The sequence below is a fragment of the Macaca fascicularis genome, chromosome 6, assembly GCF_037993035.2.
Source record: "Macaca fascicularis isolate 582-1 chromosome 6, T2T-MFA8v1.1".
NCBI classification, from domain to species: domain Eukaryota; kingdom Metazoa; phylum Chordata; class Mammalia; order Primates; family Cercopithecidae; genus Macaca; species Macaca fascicularis.
The window spans coordinates 61,662,660-61,667,721 of NC_088380.1; positions in this window are offsets into that span (position 1 = coordinate 61,662,660).

Below are 5,062 nucleotides of genomic sequence, written 5' to 3' on the forward strand. Positions count from 1 at the left end.
TGCAATGTCCACCTCCCAGCCTCAGGCAATCCTCCCACCTCAGCCTCCTGGGTAGCTGGGACTACAGGCATGTGCCACACTGGGCTAAGTTTTGTATTTTTTGTAGAGACGGGGTTTCATCTTGTTACCCAGGCTAGTCTTGAACTACTGAGCTCAAGCGATCCACCCACCTTGGCCCCCTAAGGTGCTAGGATTACAGGCGTGAGCCACCGTATGGAGCCTTCACATTCATTTTGATTAAAGCACTTATTCATGCCTATCCGGTGCCTGTGGTGCATTAACTTTGATCTACAATGCAGGAGATGAGGAGAGGACAAGGTCTGTGGTCATGTAAAATCTGACTGTTTCCTTCCTAATAGTTCTTTCCTCACCACTCTCCCTCCCTTCCCAACATCCAGCCACACTGGTCTGTCTTTAAACACACAGTTCCCTTTTCCATGCCCTACAGACTGCTATTCTGTCTCTCCTTGGAATGCTGCTTCCCCTACTCAGTGCCACCACCGAGCTCTCCCCGACAACATTATCCAAAATAGTCCTCCACTCTCATGTCCCACCAGGCACTTCCTTTTTCAGAACGCTGCTTTGTGAATTTACAAAGAGAAATAGCCCTGTTAGGGAAACAAGGCTTTTGCCCATACTGTGACAACTGTCTAGCCCAATGCTTCTGAGCCTAGCTGTAGTGAAAAATCTGGTTTTTGAATTTCCAAACCATCATGCATCACGCATTCTGAAAATATGATAAAAATTAATAGAAACATAAAAGTAGGAGTTAGAGAATACAAGCCCTAATTTTTATTATTAGAGTCAACAGGCATACTATTACATGTCAATAAATACAATCAGGCTGGGTATTGCAACTTGCATGTGTAATCCCAGCATTTTGGGAGACTGAAGCAGGAGGATCACTTGAGACCAGGTGTTCAACGCTGCCGGGATCTATGACTGCACCATTGCACTTCAACTTGAGCAACAGAATGAGATCATGTTTCTAAAATATATAAAGAATATTAGGGCCAGACACAGTGAGAGGTGACAACGTGCTAGCAGCCCTTGCTGGCTCTTGGCGCCTCCTTGGCCTTGGTGTCCACTCTGGCCACGTTTGAGGAGCCCTTCAGCCCCCCACTGCAATGTGCGAGCCCCTCTCTGGGCTGGCCGAGGCTGGAGCCGGCTCCCTCTGCTGGAAGGTGTGGAGGGAAAGGCGGGGTGGGAACCGGGGCTGCGTGTGGTGCTTGCAGGCCAGCGCGAGCGATGAGCGTGGGCTGGGCGGATGGGCCCGGGCTGGGCAGGCGGTTCTCACACTTGGAGCTGCCAGCAGCCCAGCACCGCAGGCCCTGGGCAGTGAGGGGCTTAGCACCCGGGCCAGCAGCTGCGGAGAGTATGCCAGGTCCCCCAGCACTGCCAGCCCACCCGTGCCTTGCTCAAATTCACCCCGGGCCTCAGCCGACTCCCTGCCGGGCAGGTCTCAGGATATGTAGCCCGCCATGCCCCAGGCCCCAGGAGCCTCCGCGACAGCCACCACCCCCTGCTCTGCGTGCCCGGTTCAATCTACTGTACAAAGGCTGAGAAGTGCGGGGGTGGGGCGCTGGGACTGACAGGCAGCTCTGCCCTGGCCCCAGGCTGTACCCACTAGGCAAAGCCAGCTAGGCTCCTGAGTCAGGTGGGGACTTGGAGAACTTTTATGTCTAGCTGGAGGATTGTATATGCACCAATCAGCACTCTGTGTCTAGCTCGGAGTTTGTGGATGCACCAATCAGCACTCTGTATCTAGCTAATCTGCTGGGGACTTGGAGAACTTCTATGTCTAGCTGGAGGATTGTAAATGCACCAATCAGCACTGTGTCTAGCTCAAGGATTGTAAATGCACCAATCAGCACTCTGTCAAATGGACCAATCAGCTCTCTGTAAGATGGACCAATCAGCTCTCTGTAAAATGGACCAAGCCGCGGGATGTGGGTGGGGCCGGATAAGGGAATAAAAGCAGGATACGGAAACTAGCACAGGCAACGCTGTCCAGTCAGTTTCCACATTCTGGAAGCTTTGTTTTTTCACTGTTTGCTATAAATTTTGTTGCTGCTTGCTCTTTGGGTGTGCACTGCCTTTATGAGCTGTAGCACTCACTGTGAAGGTGTGCAGTTTCACTTCTGCAGCTTCACTACTGAGGCCAGTAAGACCATGAACCCTCTGGGAGGAATGGACAGCTCCGGACGAGAGGAATGAACAACTCCAGAGGCACTGCCTTAAGAGCTGTAACACTCCCGGGGAAAGTCTGCAGCTTTACTCCTGAAATCAGGGAGACCAGGAACCCACCAGAAGGAAGAAACTCCGAACATGTCCAAACATCAGAAGGGACAAACTCCAGACGCACCATCTTTGAGAACTGTAACACTCACTGCAAGTGTCTGCAGCTTCATTCTTGAAGTCAGTGAGACCAAGAACCCACCAATTCTGGACACAGCAGTAGCTCATGCCTGTAATCTGAGCACTTTGGGAGGCCAAGGCAGGAGGACTGCTTGAACCCAGGAGTTTGAGACCAGCCTGGGCAACATCGTGACACCTTGTCTCTACAAAATAAAATTTAAAAATCCGCTGGGCATGGCGGCATGTGCCTGTAGTCCCTGCTACTGGGGAAGTTGAGGTGTGAAGATTGCGTGAACTTGGGAGGTGGAGGCTGGAGTGAGCCATGATCATGCCAATGCACTCCAGCCTCGGTGATAGAGTAAAATTCCGTCAGAAAAGAAAAGAAAATCAGAACAAACATACTACAAAAAGAATGATAAAAACTTTGGGGCCGGGTGTGGTGGCTCGTGCCTGTAATCCCAGCACTTTGGGAGGCCAAGGCACGCAGATCATGAGGTCAGGAGTTCGAGAACAGCCTGACCAGCGTGGTAAAACCCTGTCTCTACTAAAAATACAAATATTAGCCAAGCTTGGTGGAGCAGGCCTGTAATCCCAGCTACTCTGGAGGCTGAAGCAGGAGAATCGGTTGAACATGGGAGGTGGAGGTTGCAGTGAGCCGAGATCGTGCCGTTGTGCTCCAGCCTGGCCGGCAGAGTGAGACTGTCTAAAACAAACAAAAAACTGCACATTTTTCACTGAACGTGCAATTTAGTAGTATTAGTCTGTGCTGTTCAATACAGTAGTCACTAGCTACATGTGGCTATTTAAATTTAAGTTAATTAAAATGAAATAAAATTAAAAATTCAGCTCCTTAATCACAATTGCCACTGTGATTTTACTTTATCATGATTAAAATATTTTCCTCTTTTATTTTAGATTCAGGGGGTACATGTGCAGGTTTATTATATGGGAATATTGTATGATGATGAGGTTTCGGGTACACCTGATCTTGTCACCCGGGTAGTGAACATAGTACCCAATAGTTTTTCAACCCTTGCTCCCTCCCTCAATCCCCCCCGTTAGTCCCCAGCGTCTGTCGTTCCCAGCATTATGTCCATCAGTACCCAATGTTTAGTTCCCACTTAAAAGCAAAAATATGGTATTTGGTTTTCTCTTCCTGTGCTAATTTGCTTAGGATAACAGCCCCAGCTGCATACTGCTGCAAAGGACATGATTTTATTCTTTTTTTATGGCTGCAAATCTTTAGTAGTTTTTTTTGTTTTGTTTTTTGTTTTTGAGGTAGGGTCTCAATAGGGTGCCCAGCTGTACAGCGGCGCAGACATGGCTCACTGCAGCCTTGACCTCCCCGGCTCAAGTGATCCTCCTCCACCAGCTCCCCAAGTAGCTGGAACTACAGGTGTGCACCACCATGTCCAGCTATTTTTTCTTTTCTTTTTTTTTTGTAGAGATGGAGTCTTGCCATGTTGTCCATGCTGGTCTCAAACTCCTAAGCGCAACGACCTGCCTGCCTCAGCCTCCCAAACTATTGGGATTACAGGTGTGAACCACCACACTCGGCCTACGGCTGTGAAGTTTTGCACTTTGAGAAATGCTGGTAAGTCATGAGAAGACAAGCTATAGACAGGGAGAAAATATTTGTAAAACAACAAATCCAACAAAGGACTTGCACCCAGAATATACAAAATCCTCAAAACTTAATAGTAAAAAAAAATGCCAAATTTTAAAAAAGTTCTAAGATTTGAATCAATAGTTCATCAAAGAATAAATACCAAAGGTAAATAAGCACATGAAAAAATGCTTAGCATCATTTGTCATTAGAAAAATGTAAATTAAAATTGCGATGAGGCCGGGCGCGGTGGCTCACGCCTGTAATCCCAGCACTTTGGAAGGCCGAGGCGGGTGGATCACAAGGTCAGGAGATCGAGACCATGGTGAAACCCCGTCTCTACTAAAAATAGAAAAAATTAGCCGGGCGCAGTGGCGGGCGCCTGTAGTCCCAGCTACTCGGGAGGCTGAGGCAGGAGAATGGCGTGAACCCGGGAGGCGAAGCTTGCAGTGAGCCCAGATTGCGCCACTGCACTCCAGCTTGGGCGACAGAGCAAGACTCCGTCTCAAAAAAAAAAAAAAATAAATAAATAAATAAATAAATAAATAAATAAATAAAAATAAAATAAAAAAATAAAATTGCGATGAAATACCACTATGCACCAATTGGAATAGCTTTAAAGAGAAACAAGCAACTAAGATTGCACTATGTGCTAGTGAGGATGTTGGAACTCTCATACATTGCTGCTGAAAGAGGACGAAATGGTGCAACCATTTTGGAAAACAGTTTTGTAGTTTCTTATAAAGTTAAACATAAATATGGCCCAGCAATGCAATCCCCAGGTATTTAATTTAGAGAAATGAAGACACATGTTTACACAAACACTTGTTTATGAATGTTTATAGTGGCTTCATTCCCACCCAAAACTAAAAACGACCTCAATATGCATTAACTGGTGAATGGATAAACAAACTATGGTACATTTATATGATGGAATACTACTTAGCAATAAAAAGGAACGAGCTACTGATATGTTCAATTAATGGATGAATCTTTAGTGTATTATGCTGAGTTAAAGAACCCAGACACGAAAGGCTACATACTGTATGATTTCACATATAAGGCATTCTGGCAAAAAGTGGAGACAGATATCAGATG